Source organism: Muscardinus avellanarius (genome assembly GCF_963383645.1).
Source record: "Muscardinus avellanarius genome assembly, chromosome: 17".
Classification (NCBI taxonomy): domain Eukaryota; kingdom Metazoa; phylum Chordata; class Mammalia; order Rodentia; family Gliridae; genus Muscardinus; species Muscardinus avellanarius.
Window position 1 is genome coordinate 28743902 of NC_137803.1, and position 22148 is coordinate 28766049.

The 22148-nt window shown below is 37.4% G+C and overlaps 1 protein-coding gene across 1 annotated transcript in view; it reads left to right on the plus strand.

The window, feature by feature from the left end:
* Positions 1-22148, plus strand: part of PIAS2 (protein inhibitor of activated STAT 2) — a gene marked incomplete at both ends in the record, with an annotated part of 87933 nt that overhangs the window by 7153 nt on the left and 58632 nt on the right. The window contains one exon of the mRNA XM_080714408.1: positions 13156-13264. The remainder of the gene's footprint in view (positions 1-13155; positions 13265-22148) is intronic.

Sequence of the window (22148 nt, forward strand, 5' to 3'; positions counted from 1 at the left end):
CTGTTTCAAAATTAAAAGATGAAGATGTAGCTCAGAGGTAGAATACTCCTAGATTCAGTTATCAGTACTTCCTGTGGGAGGGTATATATCCTGGAGATGAGTTTTTTTCTCACAGATACAGTTTGCAAATAAATATTTTCTCATTCAGTAGGGTCCGTGTGTGTGTGTGTGTGTGTGTGTGTGTGTGTGTGTGTGTGTGTGTGTTTCTTTCTTTCTCTCTTTTTTCTCTTTATTTTGAAACAGGCTTTCACTGACACTGGCCCCTGGAATCTATGATTTTCCTGTCTCAGCCTCTCAAGTACTGGGGTTACAGGCCAGGTTTAGGGAGAGGCAAGATAAACATTTCTTGGAGGATAGAAGGTTCATTAAAGTATGCCTTGCTGTCTCACGTTGTCTAAGGAAGTTCGTCTGCATGCAGACAATTTCCACATAGCTAAGCTGCGTTGGCTAAGATGACTCCCGACAGTCCTGTTCACTAACACTGCTGGACTGCAGGGGCCAATGGCCTCAGGAGCTTCCCTTCTCTTTTGAAGCCCCTTTGGATATAGAAGCCCCTACAACAGCTGTGTGGCTTCTCACCTGACTAGATACTTTGTTCAGCTTTCTTGCCAATACTTTTGTCAGACTTTCATTTTTGCTAGTTGAAGTAATCTGCCCTAAATTTTCATTTTTTGTTTTTCTAAAGAATTTGAGCATCTTTTACTGTGGTGAATTATCATTCTTCCCTTTTCTGAGATTCTAATCCTTGTCTTTTGCCTATATTTGCACTAAATATTGATTTGTAGTTGTACAGTTAGATATGATGCAAATATCTGTGTTGATTTGACTCATTTTTTTTCCATTTTTCTCTACTGGGGATTGAAACCCAGGCGTGCTTTGCTACTGAGTTATACCCCCAACTTTTTGTATTTTTGAGACAGGGTCCTGCTAAGTTGCTCAGACTGGCTTCAAGTTTGCAGTCCTCCTGTTTCAGCCTTCTGAGTAACTGGGATTACAGGCATGAGTTGTCATACCCACCAGAAGTTTTTGTTTTTTTTTTTTTTTTTGTACTAAGGATTGAACCCAGGGGCATTCTGCCTCTGAGCTACACCCTGGCCCTATTTTATCTTTGAAACAGGATCTCATCAAGTTGCAGAGAGCCTCACTGAGTTGAGGCTGGCTGCAAACTTGTGAGCCTCCCAAGTACATGCCATCAAGCCTGGCTGCCACCAGAAGTTCTTGATTATAATGTGGTTGAGTTTATCAGTCTTTTCTGTATATATAGTGCTTTTGAGTGTTGTTGAAGAAAATTTTCAGCAGCGTACAGGAAGATATTTCCAAATATTGTGCTACTAAAGCTACATTGTGTGTGTGTGGTGGGGTGTGGTGTACTGAGGATGGAACACGGGGGCATTCTATCTCTGAACTATACCCCCAAAGTCATATTCCAAATGTATATTTTTCTCTCAAATAAGAACAGATTGTTCCTTTACTGTTAATGCAATAGATTTTTCCCTACTACTAATCCATCATAAGTCTGCCTGTCCATCCATTCTTTGGTTCTTTACCCTAGTTTGACTATACTAACTACATTGTCTCACTTTGGGGGAGGGGTGTACTGGAGATTAAACCCAAAGGTATCTGCCTCCCCAGCCCAATTTTATTTCTTATTTAGAAACAGGGACTTGCTAAGTTTCTGAGGCTGGCTTGGAACCTGCAATCATCCTGAAATCTGCAGACCCCCTGTCTCAGCCTCTTAGGTAGTGAGATTACAAATCTGAGCCACCATTCCTGGATGCCATATTGTTTTAATTACTATAACTTTGTGACATCTTCTATAGAATCAAACTTCTGTTGACAACCATATAGGTACACAGATCCTGGGAATATAGCTTAATGAATTTTCTCAAATAATCTTGCAGGTCAAGAAAGAACATTGGTAACCTGGCGCCACTTGTAATCCCAGCATTTGGGAGGCTGAGACAGGAGGATTGCATAGGTTTGAAGCCATCCTCAGCTACTTAGTGAGGCTCTCTGCAACTCAATGAGACCCTGTTTCAAAATAAAGAATAAAAAATAGGGGCTGGGGCTGTAGTTCGGAGGTCAAATGCCCCTGGGTTCCATCCCCAGTACTGGGGGGGGAGGCATTAGTGATTACCCTTGTTCCCTGCCAGTTGCCAACCTTTCTCCCAAAAGATATCTAATAGCCTGACTTCAACATAACAGCTTCTCTTGTTTTGAATTTTATAAAATAGAACTATATAGTATTTAAAGTCAATTTCTGCATATAAAGTTTATCTCTATATTTGCTAGTTGTACATCCACAGATTTACCCCATTGCAGATTGAAAATATTTGAAAAACGTTGCATCTATACTGAACATAATAAGATTTCCCCATAATTATTTTCTAAAACAACACAGTACAATTATTACATAGCATTTATAATTTATTGGTCATCTTAAGTAATCTTGAAGTAACTTAAAATATACAGGAAGATGTTTGTAGGTTATATGCCATCTTATATATTGGACTTGAGCATCTTCAGATTTTAGTTGTCTCCTAGGAATCTAGAACCAATCCTTCATAGATACTAAAAGGTGACTATATTTGTAGTGTATATTCTGTTCCCTCTTCTCCCCCAGTACCAGAGTCTGAACTCTGGACCTTGCACATAATACTTTACCACTGAGGTGCAGATCCAGTCCTGTTTCTGGCTTGCCTCCCACTTAGTTTTGTTTTCAGCATTCATCCATATTTATGTAGAGATGATCCTGTACTTACTGTGGCCCTCAATAAGCCTGTCATATCATTTAAATGGAAATACCATTTAAATAGGCTTAGCCGGGCATGGTGGCGCACCTTTGTAATCCTGGTGCTTGGGAGGCGGAGACAGGAGGATCACCCAGGTTTGAAGCCAGCCGCACTGGCTTAAGCAACCGTTTCCAAAGAAAATAAAGTATAAAATAGGTCTGGGAGTGTAGCCCAGAGGTAGAAGGGCTTCCAGGAACCCCAATACCACCACCACCAAAAAAATTATATATATAAAATCGGCTTAGACAAACATTCATTTAATATACCTAACCTACTGTGAGGTGTAACTTATTAACCCTTATGATGCAGTGGTTGGTGGGATGCATATCCTATGGCATATCCTATGGCATATCCCTAGCTTAGAAATAGATAAAAATTCAAAGCACACTTTCTGCTAAATGCTTATCTTGTTAATGCCATTGGAAAAAGGAAAAATTGTAAATTGAATCCTTGTAATTCAGAAGCATCTGTGCTTGTGGTTTGTTCCTTGCCTTTCACAAGTGATGTAGTAGCATTTTAGTTGCTACACACCCTTATCCATCCTTTTAATTTGAGACATTCTGGTGAGGGTGTGGTGGTATTTTTGCATTCTCCTAAGGAATAATGGTCTTAAGTCCTTATAAATTGCTTATTGGCTTTTTGGATATCTTTTGTAAAGTGACTTGCCAAGTATTGTGCTCATTTTTATATTGAACCATCTATCTTTTTCATACTGATTTGTAGTTTATTGTATATCTTGGATATGCTGTACATTGAGGTATTACATATCTTTTGCTGATTTTGCTTTGCAAATATCTTCTTCAGACCTGTGGTTCTATTTTAGAGTTCTGCCTGACTTCTTTTTTTTTTTTTTTAACAATTCTCATAAATTTTATTCCTAGAAAAATAAGATTCACATAGTACTAGGATGTTCTCTGTAAATTGTTTGTAATATCCTTCCCTTGCTAAAATAAGAGATTATAACAAAAAGTAGTTAAATAAATTGTATAACCTACAACACAGTAAAATATTATGTAACTGATAAAATGTCTTTTTCTTTTTTCTTTTTTGGTGGTACTGGTTGTGGAACCCAGAGGCATTCTATCTCCAGGCTATACTCCCAGACCTATTTTATATTTTATTTGGAAACAAGGTCTCACTAAGTTGTAGAGAGCCTCACTAAGTAGCCGAGTCTGGCTTCTAACCTGTGTGATCCTCCTGGCTCAGCCTCCTAAGCTTGGAGATTATAAGCATGCCCCCCCTCGCCCAGCAAAATATCATATTCTTTTATTTTTATTTTTTTTAATTTTTATTGGTGCATTATATTCATACATCATGTTGGGGTAAAAAACTTGTGTGTACAGACATGTACACATCAGTGATTTAACCCTTACTCAATTCCCACCCTATTCCCTCCCTGTACCTCCCTCCCTTGCTTGGCTTAGTGGTTGACTTTGATATGTTTAAGTACATTGTGTGTTTTAGAGATTTTCCTTCTTCCTCCCTCCTATCTCCTCCTTTAGGTTGTCTTGTTGGCTCCTCCATAGGATTTCCTTTTTCATCTAGAGTTCCTCCTATGACCCATTTCTCCCTAACTCTCACATATTAGGGAAAGCATCTGATTTCTTGTTTTTTGTGACTGACTAATGTCACTTAGCATAACGTCCTCCAGTTCCATCCATTTCCCTGAAAATGATGTAATTGAGTTTTTTTGATGGCTGAGTAAAATTCCATTGTGTACATATCCCACAGTTTTGTAATCCGTTCATCTGTTGATGGACATCTTGGCTGGTTCCATAGTTTGGCTATGGTGAATTGTGCAGCTATGAACATAGATACACATGCATTAGTTTGGTAGTTTGGTTTCCTTTCTTTTGGGTAGATATCCAGAAGTGGTATTGCTGGATCAAATGGTAGATTTGTTCCCATTCTTCTGAGGATTCTCCATACTGTTTTCCAAAGTGGTTGCACCAATTTGCAATCCCACCAACGTTTTAAGAGTTCTCACTTCTCCACATCCTTGCCAGCATCTGTTTGTGTTTTGAATGACTGCCATTCTAGTTGGAGTTAGGTGAAATCTCAGGGTAGTTTTCATTTGCATCTCTCTGATTGCCAATGATGTTGGACATTTCTTCATGCATTTATTGGCCATTTGAATTTCTTCTTTCATGAAGTGTCTATTTAGTTCTTTTGCCCATTTTGTTATTGGATGATTTGTTAGTGTTGAGTTTCTTGAGTTCTATGTATATTCTAGATATTAGTTCTCTATCGGAGGTGTAGGTGGCAAAAATCTTCTTGCATTCTGTTGACTCTCGATTGAGGTTCTTGACAGTTTACTTTGCTGAACAGATGCTCTTCAGTTTCATGCAATCCCATGTATTGATTCACCTTTTAATTTGTTGAGCCATTGGGGTCTTGTTGAGAAAGTGTTTATCTGTGCCTATGTGTTGCAGTGTTGGACCTATGCCCTCTTCAAGGAGCTTCAAAGTCTCTGGTTTGATTTCCAAGTCTTTGATCCATCTTGAGTTGACTTTTGTGCAGGGTGAGAAAGTGGGATTAATTTCCAATTTTCTGCATATGGTTAACCAGTTTTGCCAACACCATTTGTTGAACATGCTATCTTTATTCCAGTGTATGTTTTTGTCCCCTTTGTCAAAAATCAATTGGCTGAAAGTGTGTGGACTTGTTTCTGGGTCTTATATTCTACTCCATTGGTCTATGTATCTGTTTTTTTTTTTTTTTTTTTTTTTTTTTGCCAGTACCATGCTGTTTTTATTACAGTGACTTTGAAGTATAGTTTAAAGTCAGGTATTGTGATTCCTCCAGCATGGTTTTTGTTTCTGAGAACTACCTTGGCTATTCTGGGCTGTTATTACCGATAAATTTAAGAACTGATTTTCTGTGTCTGTAAGAAATGATCTTGGTAGTTTAATGGGCATTGCATTAAATCTGTAGATCACTTTTGGAAGGATGATCATTTCAATGATATTTATTCTGCCAATCCATGAACATGGAAGATCCTTCCATCTTCTAAGATCTTCTTCGATTTCTTTTTTCAGTGTTTTATAATTTTCTTTGTAGAGATCTCTTACCTCCTTGGTCAAATTTATTCCTAAGTATTTTATTTTTTTTGTGGGAGATCGAGTGGAAGTGTTTTCTGAATTTCTTTTTCAGTGGATTTATGGTTGGTGTACAGGAAAGCTTCTGATTTTTTAAGATTGATTTTGTATCCAGATACTTTACTCAATTTGTTGATCAGTTCTATAAGCCTTTTGGTTGAGTTTGTTGGGTTTTTAAAATATAGTATCATGTCATCTGCAAATAGTGAAAGTTTGAGTTCTTTTCCTATTTGTACTCCTTTGATTTCCTTTTCTTGCCTTATTGCTCTGGCTAGAGTCTCTAAACCTATATTGAAGAGAAGTGGTGATAATGGACATCCTTGTCTCGTTCCTGTTTTTAGGGGGAATTCTTGAAGTTTTTCCCCATTTAATATGATGTTGGCGGTGGGCTTATTGTAGATTGCCTTTATGATGTTGAGATATGCGGTGGGCTTATTGTAGATTGCCTTTATGATGTTGAGATATGTTCCTTGTAGTCCAATTCTCTGCAGTGTTTCTGATATTGGATGTTGAATTTTATCAAATGCTTTTTCAGAGTCTTTTGAAATGATCATCTGATTTTTGTCTTTGATAATACTTATATGATGAATTACATTAATTGATTTTCGCATATTGAACCAGCTTTGCATCCCTGGGATGAACCCTACCTGGTCATGGTGTATGATTTTCTTGATGTGGTTTTGAATGTGTGTTGCTAGTATTTTGTTTAATAGTTTTGCATCCAAGTTCATCAGAGACATAGGCCTGTAGTTTTCCTTCCTTGAACTGTCTTTATTTGGTTTGGGTATTAGTGTGATGTTGGCTTCATTGAATGTATTTGGGAGAGTCCCTGTTTTTTCTATTTTGCGAAATAGTTTGAGGAGTATTGGGGTTAGCTCTTCTATAAAGGTTTTATAAAATTCACTTGGGAAACCATCTGGTCCTGGGCTTTTCTTTGATGGTAAGATCTTTATTACTGTTTCAATCTCTTTGCTTGTTATTGGTTGGTTTAAGTGTTCTATATCTTCTTGACTCAGTTTAGGAAGGTTGAATTTATCTAAGAAGTTGTCGATTTCCTCCAGTTTTTCCATTTTGTTGGAGTATAGTTTTTCAAAGTAGTCTCTGATAATCCTCTGGATTTATACACTGTCAGTAGTAATTTCTCCTTTTTCATTCCTTATCTTCATAATTTGGGTTGATTCTCTCTTTTTTTAGTTAGGTTGGCTGGTGGTTTATCTATCTTGTTAATTTTTTCTAGAAACCAGCTTTTTGTTTTGTTGATTTTCTGTATTGTTTATTTCTGCTCTTATTTTGATAATTTCCTGCCTTCGGCTGGCTTTGGGGTTCAATTGTTCCTGCTTTTCAAGGGCTTTGAGGTGTGTCATTAGGTTATTTATTGAAGATTTTCTGTTTTTCTTATGTGAGCACTCAGTGCTATAAATTTTCCTCTTAATACTGACTTCTAAGTGTCCCAGAGGTTTTGATATGTTGTCTTTTATTTCATTTGTTTCTAGAAATTTCTTGATTTCTCCTCTTACATCTTCTATGACCCATTCTTCATTCAGAAGTGTGGTGTTCAGTCTCCACATGTTTCTGTTGTTTCTCTGGGTCTTCTTATAGTTGATTTCTAGTTTCATTCCATTATGGTCTGAAATGACACAGGGAAGTATGTAACATTTTTAAAATTTGCTAGTGCTTATTTTGTGTCCCAGGATGTGATCTATTTTGGAGAAGGTTCCGTGAGCAGCTGAGAAAAATGTAAACTCCGCTGTAGTTGGGTGATATATTCTACGTGTGTCCAACAGGACCATTTAGTTAATGGTGTTCTTTAGTTCTGAGGCATCTTTACTGACCCTTTGTCTAGAAGATCGGTCTAGTGTTGTGAGAGGTGTGTTGAAGTCTCCCAGTATTATTGTTTTGGGATTTATGTGTGACTTCATGTCACAAAGAGTTTGATTTATGAAAGTAGCTGCACCTATGTTTGGGGCATATATGTTGATTATTGTTATTTCCTCTTGCTGGATTATTCCTTTCACCAGTAAAATATGTCTCTTCAAATAAGTTTGGGTTTGAATTTAACTTGTCTGATATCATAGTTGCTACTCCTGCTTGTCTTTGAGTTCCATTAGCATGGATTACCTTGCTCCAGCCCTTTACCTTGAGTTTCTTCCTGTCTTTACTTGTAAGGTGTGTTTCTTGTAAGCAGCAGATGGATGGACTCTGGTTTTTAATATATTTTGCCATTTTATATCTTTTTATTGGGGAGTTGAGGTCGTTTACATTCAGTGTGATTATAGAGAGATAATTTTTAATTCCTAACATGTTAAGATTTTATATCCTTTTGAGATACTGTTTATTCCTCTTTGCTTAGTTGTCTGCTGGATGGGAAATCTTGTTTCTTTGGTTCTGGCGTGTATTACCTATTTCTTCTTTGCAGTTAATCTCCTTGAGTATTTTCTCTAGCGCTGGTTTTGAAGACATAAATTCCTTCAGTTTCTGTTTGTCATGGAAGCTTCTTATTTCCCCATCTAATTGGATAGAAAGTTTTGCCGGGTAGAAAATTTTTGGCTGGAAGTTGTTTTCTTTCAGAGTTTGGAATATGTTACTCCAAGCCCTTCTGGCTCTCATGACTTGGTTTGGGAAATCTGGAGTGATTCTAATTCGTTTGCCTCTGAATGTCACTTGTCCTTTTGTTTTTGTTGCCTTTAAGATTCTCTGCTTGGCTTACACATTAGTCATTTTGACCATTATGTCACGTGGTGATCCTCTTCTCTGATCCTGTCTAAAGGGAGTTCTATAAGTTTCCTGGACCTGTGTATCGACCTCTTGTTCTATGTTTGGAAAATTTTCTGCTATTATTTCCTTGAAGAGATTATTGATCCCTTTGGTTTCACCTTTTCCCTCCTCTCTTCCAATTATTCTTAGGTTAGCTCTCTTAAAATGGACCCATATTTCTTCAATGTCAGATTCCTGCTGTTGGATTTTTTTTCTAAATTAGAAACTATGCGTTCATTTTTGGAGTGATCATCTAGAAACGAGATTCTATTCTCCATGTGGTCTAATTGGTTGTTTATACTTCCAATTGAGGCCTTTATTTCAATGATTGCATCCTTTATCTCTTTTTGGCTCTTTGAATTCTTTTAGAAAGTTCTCTATTATTTCTACAGTTATTTTCCTGATTTGATCTTCTAGAGATCTCTGAATTTCTGTTTTATTGGGTTCTGATGTTGTGGGGTTGTGGACATTCATTGCTCCATTGTGATTCCTCTTTCCCATGGTTTCGGAAGTTTGTGCCTTTTCTGGGTTCTTCCCTTGGGTCACTACGACTTCACTTAGGGTTCTCTGGATCTAGAGTCTGTGGTATCTCAGTCACCACTACCCCTTTACTGGGTTGTATCACAAAGTCTCAGACCCAGGGAGTCAACGAAGGCTGCTTAAGACCATGGGGGTAGGTGCCAGGCTCGGCGTTCTCCCGCAGGGAGTTATGACTATGGTGTGATACTTCTGCCACCACCATTTCCCCACTGGGTTTTACTGCAAAAATCTCCGACCCAGGAAGACTATCTGCACAAGTCCCTGGGAGTGCAGTACTGGGATTTCTCCTCTAGGGGCCGCAGTTTGACTCACGTTTGTTGAGTGCACTGATGGAGCTTTAGTGGACTCAGTGAATTCGCTGCTGCCGCTGCTGTCAATAAGACACTGCTGTCACGACCTTGGCTGTGAGGCTGGAGTATTTATTCTTGGTTTTGAGCTCCACTCTGAGTCCCTGCAGGGTGTGCTCAGCTCCCTCTCCTCCCCTCCTCTCTGGAGCCTGGTGGGTTGTTGAGTGCGTTGGTCTGAAACCGTCCGGTGAATTCGCCACTGCTGCCGGCGGTAAAATGCTGCTGTGTCCTCGGCCGTGTGGCCGGCATACCTCCTGTCAGGTTCTGAGCTGTGTTCTGAGTCCCCCTCCTCTCTGGAGCCTGGTGCCGCGAGGGAAGATGGCGTCCGCGCGGCTCCGCGCCGCGGCTTTCGCCGCAGCACTGCAGGCTGGTTTCTTTCTGGTGTCCCCTTTTTCCAGCCCTCTTTTTCTCTGTCCCTTGTATTTCAGTTTTTGTTTCTCTGCTGATGGTGTTTTCTGGCTATGAAAGGTGCTGATTTTGCGGTAATAGAGATCAATTTTTAGTGGGACTCTTAAGCACCGCTTTTCTCCATCTCCATCTTCCCGGAACTGACTGCCTGACTTCTCAACCTCTCCATTGCCTTATCCCATTAGTAGTTGTCTCTAGGTGGAAAGATGAGTCAAGAGGTTCAACTTTCTAGGCTTCTCTTTTTTACAGTCTCTTGGTTTCTCAGGTCTTTGCTTCCTTTGTAACTCTTTATGCCTTCTGATATTTTATTGTGTTAAGTTCTCAAGGGAAAAGTTGGTCTTGAATAATCTAGCCAATGACCGAGGACACAAATAGGAATGACCTCTAGCTTTGTAATTGCTCTTTAAGAAATTTCTTGGTTCAGTAGACCACATACTTTTAGAATCTTTTCAAGTTATATACACACATATCTGTTGTAATTTTGATGTGAAATGCATTGAATCTGTTAAGTTTAGAGATAACTACATTCCCTCCTTCCCTCTCTCCTTTCTTCCGTGCTAGAGATTGAAACCAGAGGCATTCTACCTCCAAGCTATACCACCAGCCATTTATTTATTTATTTATTTTATTTATTTTGAGACAGGATCTCACTAAGTTGCTGAAGTTGGCTTCGAACCTGCACTCCTCCTGCCTCAGCCTTCCAAGTATTGGAATTACAGACATACTTCCACCCCCTTGTCCTTGTTTTTGTAAACATGAACATTGTAATCTCTTGCAAATATTTTGGTTTTATTAGTAGGTACCTTGTTTTTTTAAATCTCAAATGATAAATGTTTTCTTTTGATTTGTCTTTTTTTTTTTTTCTTCTATTTTGTGGTACTGGTAATTGAACCCAGGGGCATTCTAGTTCCAAGCTATACCCCCAGCCCTATTTTTTATTCTTTATTTTGAAACAGGGTCTCACTGAGTTGCTGAGAGCCTCACTAAGTTGCCAGTGCTGACTGTGAACCTTTGATCCTCCTGTCTCAGCCTCCCAAGTACTGGGATTACAAGTGTGTACCTCCATGCCCAGCTCTTGGCTGATTTTTCTAAAAAGTAAACCAACTTTGTGTTTCAAGTATAAATTCAGCCCTGACCCATTTCTTTTTTTTATTATTGAACTCAATTTGGAGATATTTAATTTAGTTTTTTTTTTTCCTAATAACATCACTGGTGTGTTCTGAAAAACTTGTTCTGAACTGCTTGTAAAATTGTTATTGGTCTTTTTCCTTTTGGGCTGGGGATTGGACCCAGGGCTTTGTAGGTGCTAGGCAAATGCTCTATCACTGAGCTAGCTCTATCCCTAGCCCCTGTTATTTTCTTTGAGAGATGCTTCTGAACCACTGATGCAGTTGTTTTGATTATATTGTTTATATTTTCAGTTCTTAAACCTGATTTGGTAGGTTGAACTCATTGAAATGTATTCATTTCATTCACATGGTATTTATGGTATTATGTTGTTAATTGCTTACTTTGTAGTTCTTGTTGATAATATATACCTTTTATTTTAAAAAATGCCATTTTGATTATTTTAAGCTAAGTTTTCTAATTTTTAAGACTTCAGATATTGGGGTTTTTTTACTTTGTGCTCTTTAATGTATCCTTTCTGCATTTTATTAATTTTAGCTAATTTCTTAGGATTTGTGTTCTCTATTCCAGTTTCTTAAGTTGTATGTCTGTCATTAATTTTTAATATTTTAGTATAGGCATTTAAATTCATAAATGTTTTAATATTGCTTTCTCTATATTATACCAGTTTTGGTCTGTACTATTTTCATTAGTGAATATTTTACTGTTTTCTACTGTCAATTCTCTGAGTTATTTAAAAATTTATTTCCAAACATGGAAATTCCACTAGTAAATTGGTTATTGATCTGTATTTTCATTGTGGTTAGTAGCACAGTCTAGGTGATACCAGTTCTTACGATTGGTCAATTATTATATTTTGCTTGTGTTTGAGGAGAATATGTATTTTTTAGTTGTTGGTACAAATTTTTATATGTCCAGTAATTAGTCTTGTTAATTATGTACTTCAAATCTTTAGTTTTAAAGAGGGCAGAGGTATGTTCATTTTTTACTAGCATGTTTTTATTCAGTTTTTCCTTAATAATTCTATCAAGATTTTGGTTTTGGTTTTTTTGTGTGTGGTACTAGGGATGGAACTCAGGGGGATTCTATCTCTGGGCTACACCTCCAGCCCTATTTTATTCTTTTAGTTCTATCAACTTAATCATATATTTGAAAATTATTACTAGCACATAAAAGTTTAAGTCTACTTTCCTGATGCGTTTGAACTTTTATTCTTTGTGGTGAATCTAAGAATGCCTTTTGTATTAAATATTACTGTTTGATATTAACATTTAGATTATTTTTCTTTTAGTCAATTAATTTTGCCTGAATTTTATTTCCCTTCTCAACATTTACTGTTTTCTTTTTAAATTTTGGTTTTATCTTGTAAATATCATGCTATTGAATTTTTAAGAACTTAAATAGGGCCTGGTAGTATTGTCTTTGTAATTTTAAATTGTACTTGTTAAAGAATAATTTTCAAATCACTTGCACTTGTAACACATAGTAGAAACATCCCATGTACTCTAATGTCTCTTTATCCAATATACTCTATAAGTGTACTCTTTATCCAATTTCTCTATTGGTAACATATTACAGAACCTGTAGTACAGTGTTATAGGATATTGACATAGTCAAGATACAGACCATATTATCACCTTAAGGATCCCTCGCATGATCATTTTATAGCCATTTCTAGCTCCCTTGCACCCACTACACCTTAATCTCTGAAATTCTGTTACTCATTTTTATATTTTTTTCTTTTTATGAATGTCATATAAATCAAACCATACAGTATTTTGCCTTTTTGGTTTCACTTTATTCATTCAACATAATTTCTGAAAATTTATCTAGGCTGTTAAATTTATAGTTTCTTTTTATTGCTGAGTAGTAGTCTGTGGTATAGATTTACTATAGTCTGTTTAACCATTTACCTGTTGAGAATATGTTGTTTATAGTTTTTGGCTTAAATATAAATTAAAGTTTTGTGTGTAGGGTTTTTGTGAACACAGTTCTCATTTCTCTGGGATAAATGTGTAGGAGTGCAATTATTGAGTCTTCAATGGTTGTATGTCTGGTTTTTAAAGAACTTGCTAAACTGTTTTCCAGAGTTGCTGTACCATTTTACATTCTCACCAGCAATGTATGGAGTGATCCAGTTTCTCTGCATCCTTGCCAGCATTTGGGGTTATCACTGTTTTTCATTTTAGCCATTCTGGTAGGTATCTAGTGATGTCTCAGTGAGGCTTTAATTTGCATTTCCCTGATGGCTAATGATGTTAAACATATTAACATTTGCTTATTTGCCATCTGTATATTCCTATTGATAAAATGTCTGTGCGTGTCTTTTGTCCCTTTTTAAATTGGCTTTTTTTGTTGAGTTTTTGAGAATTCTAAATATATTTGGATACAAGTCCTTTGTTCAGGTAGTTTGCAAATCTTTTCTGAACTTGTTGACAACTTTTTTATTCTTTTAAAAGGGGTCTTTTGCACAGCACAGTTTTAATTTTAATAAAGCCCAATATGTCCTTTTTAAGATTTTCCTGTTTTAAAAAAGTTTAGGTTGAGCCAGATATAGTGGTTCACACCTGTAATACCAGTACTTGGGAGGCTGAAACAAGAGGATCTTAGGTTTAGGAGCAACCTCAGCAACATAGCAGGACCTTGTTTAGAAATTAAAAAAATAAAAAGGGGTAGGGGGCATAGTTAGGAGCTAGACTGTCAGAGGTTCAAACCCTCAGTACCAGAAAACAAACGTTTTATAGTTTTGTTTTAGGTTTGGGATCCATTTGAAATTAATTTTTGTAGAAGGCTGAGACTTACGGATGTCCGTTTGTTTCAGCACCATTTTTTTTAAAGGCTGTCTTTATACCTTCTGTACCATCATTGAAAATTACTGGGCATGCTTGAGTAGTTCTCTTTCTGGACTCTGATGGGCTCCATTGAGCTATGTACCTATCCTTCTACTAATACTCCCACAATCTTGATTATTGTAAGTTCCGAAATGATGATTCTTCACTCTCTTATTTTTGGGTTTTTTGTTTTGTTTTGTTTTGGTTTTTTGGTGCTGGGAGTTGAACTTAGAGCCTTGTACATGCCGGGTGAGTATTCTACCACTGAAATATATATCCACCGCCCTGTATTCTTTTTTTAAAAATTGTTGAAGCTCTTCTAATACCTTTGTCTTTCTATACAAATTTTAGAATAATTCATTTATATTTACAAAATGTCTTGCTGTGACTTGAGTAGGTATTGTGTTAAGTCACATATGAATTTAGGGAAAATTGACATCCTTGTATGCTATATTCCAATCCATGAGGAATCCATTTGTTTGGATCTTAGATTTCTTTCACCAGTGTTTGGGAGTTTTCAGCATGCAAGCCTTATATACATGCTTGTTGGATTTTTATGTATGTATTTTAATTTTCCTTGCAGTGATTATAAATGTAGTTGTGTTTTTAACTTGACACTTACTTATTGTTTTTAAAGATGTGATGATGTGATTGGTTTGCGTGTTCTGGTGTTGTAGCTTGTGACCTTGCTGAACTCACTTATTAGTTCCAGTTGTTTCATAGATTTATTGGGAAATTCTATATAGACAGCCATGCTGTCACCAGACAGAGTCTACAGAGGTCCTTCCAAGCGATAGTGGGACCTCAACTGAGCCATATTTGTTCTTATACTGCTAAAAAGAAGTCCAGAATCCATTGAAATCAAGGCATAAGGAAGACTTAATAAAGGACAGCAAAGGTGTACATACCTCAAAACCAGATTATGAGTGTCTCTTGCCTCTCAGAAGAGAAGTGACATACCCATGGTTGAGCTCTCTAATTATATATATATATGATTTTTTCCTGGGGAAAATTGTGTAGGTTCCTGGGGATGCTTCTTTGAAAGTCAAATTCCATGTCAAGTCGTTTGATATTTGGGGTTCAGAATGTTTCTTCTTGGTCAAGCAGATTATCCATAAGTCTGTTATGGGCACATTGCATATATCTTTGAATTTGGTGCCATCTGAACTGATTATGTTTTTGTTCTGATTTTTCTTGTACAAGCATATGCTTCAAGACAGGTGTGTCATGCTTGTGGAGCGTATCTCCATTTACCAAGGGTCTCTTTTTTCTCTCCCTAAGAGCTCATATATCTTAGTACCATCCACAAGTAGCTTTATTTCTTTCTTTCCAACCTATTAGACCTTATATTTCTTTTTCTTGTCTTCCTTTTACTGACTAGAATTTTTAGCACTATGTTGAATAAGTGGTGAAAGTAGGCATTTTTGCCTCATTCCCAATATTAGATAAAATCATTTATTTCACCATTAACTATTATATGAGCTCTAGTTTGTTTGGTTTGGTTTTTTTTTTTTTTTTTTTTGGTAGATGCTCTTTCTCAAGGTGAGGAAGTTTTCTTCTATTCTTATTTTCCTGAGAGTTTTCATCATATTGGGTGTTGGATTTGTCTTTGGGGGGCGGTTGGGAATTGAAACCAGGGCATTCTACCTCCAATCCACAACTCCTGCCCTATTTTATTTTGAAAAAGGGTTTAAGTTGCTGAGACTTGGCCTTGAACCTACAGTCATCTCAGCCTTCAAAATACTGGGATTATAGGCATGAACCACCTTGCCCAGCCATCAAATGCTTTTTTTTTTTTTTTTTTTTTTTTTGCATTGACTGGTTTGATCATGACTTTTCTAGTATGTGTGATGTTGGTTTTTGCACATTGAGCAAGCCTTGCATCCCTGGCATAAACCCCACTTGGTCATGGTGCATAATTCTTTTTGTATATTGCTGAATTTTATTTACTAATATTTTTGTTAAGAGATTTTTAACATCTATATTCATTTGAGAGATATTGATTTGTCTTGTTTGGGAATTAGGGTAATGCTAGGTTCACAATAAACTTGGAAGTGTTACCCCATATTCTGTTTTCTGGAAGGAATTATATAGAATTGGTGTTTATTCTTTATTTGTTTTTAAAATTTTTTTTTCTTTTTTTTTTGGAAACAGGGTCTGGTAGGTTGCTAAGAATCTTTTTTTTTTTTGCGGGTCTGGGGATGGAACCCAGGGGCATTCACCCTCTGAGCTACACTCCCTACCCTATTTTTTATTCTTTATTTTGAAACAGTCTCACTAAGATGCTGAGGCTGTCTGCGAACTACAGTCCTCTGGTCTCAGACTCCTGAATGCTGGGATCACAAGTGTGCCACCACGCCTGGTTGGTGTTCATTCTTGACAAAATTTTCCAGTAAAACCAGTTATCTGGGCTTGGGGGTTTATCTTTTGGGGAGTTTCTAAATTGTGAATTAAATTTCTTTAGTTACAAGGGTACTTAAATTGTCTTTTATCAGGTGAATGAGTTTTTCTAGTTGTGTTTTTCAGGGAATTGGTCATAGTATCTGAGCCTATGGGTGGAAGCTGGTCTCTTTTTTTTTTGGTATTTTTTTTTTTTTTGTGGAACTGGCGATCGAACCCAGGGGCATTCTATCTCCAAATCACATCCCTGGCCCTATTTTTTATTTTGAAACAGGGTCTTACTAAGTTGTGAAGGGCCTCATAAGTTGCTGAGGCTGGCCGAGAACCTGCTATCCTACTGTCTCAGCCTCCCAAGTAGTGGGATTACAAGCATCCACCACCATGACTGGCTTGTTTTGAAGGCAGTCTGAAATTACTGTCTATTTCTTTCTTACCTATAGAGCATTTTGAATTGCTCATCCTATTTTATACAGTACCTTTTTAGGTTAATCTCTTTCCTCCCTGAGTTTGTCACTTTTTTTTTCTTTTTTGCGTCTTTGGTTTTGGGGTGGGGGTAGGGGTACTGGATATGGAACTTAGGACCTCATACATACTAGAAGCTGCTTCTAAGCTATACCTACAATCCCATCATTCTACTACTATCTTAATACTCATTTCTCTATCTTGCCGTGGTTCGGCAGTGGTTGGCTTTTTACTTCTCTAGTGTTTAGGCCTGCTTCCCTCCTGGGGACTTTTTGCATTTGATTTATGCTGTACTTTGCAATACTTTTCCTTAGAGATCCGTTGGGCACTTTTTTATTTCTTCGTTAATTTACTCAGTTATCTTTTCAGGGAGGCCTTCCTTCTGTAAAATGGCAAGTCCTCTACTTCATTATTCCAGATTTCATTTTCCTCACTTAATTTTCATTCATTCATCATCACCTTTCCCATATTATATATTAATTATTTTCTAATTTCATAGGGAAAATTCAATGAATATTAATGGTTTAATGTTGATTCTAATTTTTCTTTGAATTCTCTATGTTTCCAATATAAAAAGTGGGTTTTTTTGTTATTATTTTTGTTTTGTGGTACTGGGGATTGAACCTAGGGCCATTCTAACACTGAGCTACAAGCTCAGCATATTTTATTCTTTATTTTGAAACAGTCTCACTGAGTTGTGGAGGACCTTATTAAGTAGCTGAAGCTGACTGAACCTGCTGTCCTCCTGTCTGTCTTCCAAGTACTGGGATTACAGGCAACTGCTGTCATTTGTAAATAGTAAATGCTTATAACTTTTTATTGTTGTATTATCTAAAATCTTTGGAATAATATTGAATGACAAAACATAATGTATTTTATATAGGCCTTGACTTTATGATCTAATGTTTCATCTTTTTTTTTTTTTTTTTCAGTACTGGCAATAGAGTCCAGGGGCATTTTACCTCTGAGCTACACCCCCAGCCCTATTTTTTATTCTTTATTTTGAAACATGGTCTCACTGAGTTGCAAAGAGCCTCACTAAGTAGCTGAGGCTATTCACGAACCCAGGTCCTTCTGTCTCAGCCTCTCAAATGCTGGGATTACATGTGGTTACCACTACGCCTGGCTCTAATGTTTCAACTTTTTTTTTTTTGAGAAGGGGTACTGAGGTTGAACCTAGGGGACATTCTACCTCCGAGCTCCACCCCCCAGCCTTATTTTTTATTCTTTATTTTGAAACAGGGTCTCATTAGGTTGCAAAGGGCCTCACTTAAGTAGCTGAGGCTGGCTGTGAAACTACCATCCTTCTTTCTTTGCCTCCCAAGTAACGGGTTTACAAGCGTGCACTACTATGCCCAGCTGAAGATAAAGATTATTTTGATATCATAGCTGGAATAGGCAATATTAGTATGATTTGTCATTTTCCCTCAGTAGCTTCCCCTCCTCATGTCATAGCAATATGTTAGCTAGCTTGCCATTGCTGTGACAGAATACCTGAGATAACTGTAAAGAGGAAATACTTATTCTGGGTTATTGTTTCTGAAGTTTCATGAAATTCACGATTGCTTGGGCCCATTGCTCTGGGCCTGTGGTGAGGCAAGACAGCATAGTGGGGAGCACATGGTGGAGCAGAACGCTCACATTTTTGTCTGCCAGGAAAGGGCCCAGGGCCCCATTAGTGACCTAACTTCCTTTCTCTAGGCCCTGCCTCGTAAATAAATGTTCTCTTACCTTGGGGCTAACTGTGGTGGAGCATCCTGTAATCCCACTTTGGATTTAGAGCAGGAGGATCTCAGATTTGAGGTTAACCTCAGCAACTCAGTGTAACCCTTAGCAACTTAGCGAGATCTTGTTTAAAAATAAAAAGGGCTGGGGGTGTAGCTTGGAGGTAGAATGCCCCTAGCCTCAATCCCCAGCCCCAAATAAAATAATATTAAGATTTCATTACCTCCTACTGAGGCCACGTGCTGGTGACCACTTTGGGGAACATTTAAAATCCAAACTAAAATTAACGGATCCTTTATGGTCTTCTATCTTGGAAATGAGAACGAATAGGTGGTATATTAGGCCTGCTATTCCATCGGGCTGGTTAGATGGCATGCACTCCCATGCTGACATTTGAGAAATATTAGTAATTTGTATATTTAAAATTTCATGTTTTGTGTTCAGCATTTTTCCATGTTTGTCTTCTAGCATTCATTTGACTCTGGATGATATTTTCTTGGTCAGTTTTAAGAAACAGGATTTCATCTTTTCCTTGGAGGCTGGTAGAATTTATTCACTAAACTAGCCCATTGTGTTGGTGCATACTTGTAATCCCTGGAGTTGGTAAGCTGAGGCAATGAGGTCACAGGTTCACAGTGAGCCTCAGCTACTTAGGCCCTTTGTGAGACCCGGTTACAAAATAAAGAATTAAAAATGGGGCTAGGAGTGTAGCTCAGAGGTAGAATGCCCTGGGTTCAATCCCTAGTATGGGGGTGGGGGGGGATTTATTCACTAAACTGGTTTTGATAGATGTTTTTGGATAATTGTCAGGAAATAGTACTACCTCATCTCAAATTGGATAGAGTAATATGTATTTTTCTAGGAAATCACTTTTCCCTATCTTTAAGCTATTAGGGCATGTACTCTTGAAGTTTTCTTAATATTTGTGATCTTTATGATCCTTTTTTCCCCTTTTTTTCATTATTGGGGAGTGAACCCAGGTACATTTTGCCTCTGAGATATTCTGTCATTGCTTTTAAATTATTTTGTTTTGCCAGGCGTGGTGGTGCATGCTTGTAATCCCACACTTGGGAGCCTGAGACAGAAGGATCACACAGGTTTGAAGCCACCAGCCTCAGCTACTTAGTGAGGCTCTTGGCAACTTAATGAGATCGTTTCCAAATAAAATATAAAATAGGTCTGGGAGTATAGCTCAGAGGTAGAAAGCCTCTGAGTTCCACCCCCAGTAACAAACACACACACATACACACACACACACACACACACACACACACACACACAATTACTTTGTTTTGAAGCAGTCTTGCTAAGTTAGTGTCTTACTGAGTTGCTGGGGCTGTCCTCAAAGCTGCGATTGTCCTGTTGCAATGGTGCATTCTTGGCTCTTTTTCTCATGCTTCCTTCTTCCTTCCTTCCTTCCTTCCTTCCTTCCTTCCTTCCTTCCTTCCTTTCTTTCTTTTTCTTTTTTCTTTTTTCGTACTAGGAATTGAACCCAGAGACATTCTACCTCTGAGCCACACCCCAGCCCTATTTTATTTTCCTGCATTTAGTTTGAAACAGGGTCTTGCTAAGTTGTTAGGGCTGGTGGAGAACCTTCTTTCATCCTGTCTCATCCCAAGTACTCGGGTTACAAGTGTCTTCAACCACGTCTGCTTTCCTTTTCTTCCTTAAGATTGCGGTTGTTTGCTTTCCCAATTTTTAGCTCTGACTTTATAAATAGCATCTTATTTTCTAATGCTTGATGCTTTATTCTTTAATTTCCTTGCTTTTTTGGTTTCTTTGTTTCTTTAATTAACTATTTTAAATCTTATAAGTATTATGCACTAACTGATTCCACCACTGGAGCTACTTTAAATCTTTTTTTTTTTTTTTTTTTTTTTCTGGTACTGATGATTGAACCCAGGGGCATCCTACCTCCAAGTTACACCCCCTGCCCTATTTTTTATTCTTTATTTTGAAACAGGGTCTCACTAAGTTGTGAAGGGCCTCACCAAATAGCTGAGGCTGGTCTTGAACCTGCGATCCTCCTGTCTTGGCTTCCCAAATACTGGGATTACAAGTGTACGCCACACCACACCCGGCTACTTGAAATCTTTATAATAATAGAAGCATTTAGAGATATGGTTGCCAATGATTTGGCTTATTTTTTAGATTTTTTTAAATGTAGTATGTTCTTTATTTCTTTTTATAGTTAACTTAGTTTTAATTTCTTTAGACTGGGGGATATTATAATCAATACGATGTAAAGAAGAGGCTCATTTAAGGTACCTCAGCTAAAAGAGGACTTAATTATAGGGAATGTGTGATTTCACTAGAATATAAATCAGGAATTAGACTTCCTATGACCTCTGAGATTGGTAGTAGATAGGAATTCAGGTATCTTTCTGACTTTGTCAGAATTTCTCTTGCGGCTCTAGCATGGTCACTCTTTTGACATTAATATTTTGGCTTTTCTTTATTTCTACTTATAAATGTAGATAATTTTAATATTATAGCTAGAATATATAATGTTAATAATGTGTCTTGTCAATTTCCCTTGGTAACACCCTTATCTTTATATACATCATTGCACATGGGAGATTTACAATATTTGTATTTTTAACTGTATTTCTAACATTAAAATATCTTAAATTTCTAGCAGTGTAGACAAGCACTCTACCCCTGAGCTACACGTGCAATTTCATGTATCTTTTCTTAAAAAACAAATTGTGTCCACATATTTGTGTAGGACAAATTGCAGTTGTGACTGAAGTATGGGAAAGCAGGCTTGGAGAATCTTTCCAAGGTGGAAAACAGCCAGGTTGGAGTAGGAAAAAATCCACTTAATATTAGGTAGACTAAAAACATAAACATCAGAGACTGGTGGAGGAAAAATAGCTGAAATCCATTCTTGGCAGTACTCATAACCTCCGTCTTTGAGGATTCTAATGATCCTACTTACCATATCATTTCACTAGGGGAAAAACCTGAACTTGGTTCAAAAACCAAGTTGAAGAAGAAATAGATATCATTTTAAGAAATGGGATTCAGCACAGTTTGACAGAGAAATATATATATATATAGTTTTACTTAGTATATTTCTTAGAGTTAAATGCTAAATAAAAGAGAGGTTTTTGTTGTATTGTTTTAACTAATTTGGTAGTACTGAGAATATTTTTGAAGGGGCAACTGGGGATGGAACCCAGGGGTACCTCTGAGCTACACCCCCAGCCCTATTTTTTATTCTTTATTTTGAAACAGGGTCTCACTGAGTTGCAAAGGGCCTCACTAAGTAGCTGAGGCTGGCTGTGAACTGTGATCCTCCTGTCTCAGCCTCCCGAATGCTGGGATTATAAGCGTGCACTACCATGTCTGCCTTAGCCCTATTTTTTTATTCCTTATTTTGAAACAGGGTCTCACTAAGTTGAGAGGCCTTCACTAAGTAGCTGAGGTTGGCCTAGAATCTGCTATCCTCCTGTCTCGGCCTTCCACGTACTGGGATGACAAGTGTGTGCCACCACACCCAGCTTAGTACTGGGAATTGAACTCAGTCTTGCACATACAAGGCAAGTCCTCTAACATGGAGCTACAATTTCAAACTTTTTTTTTTTTTTTTTTTTGAGGCAGGCATGATTTTGCTAAATTGTCTCAGGCTGTCCTAGAACTTGTAATCCTCCAGCTTCA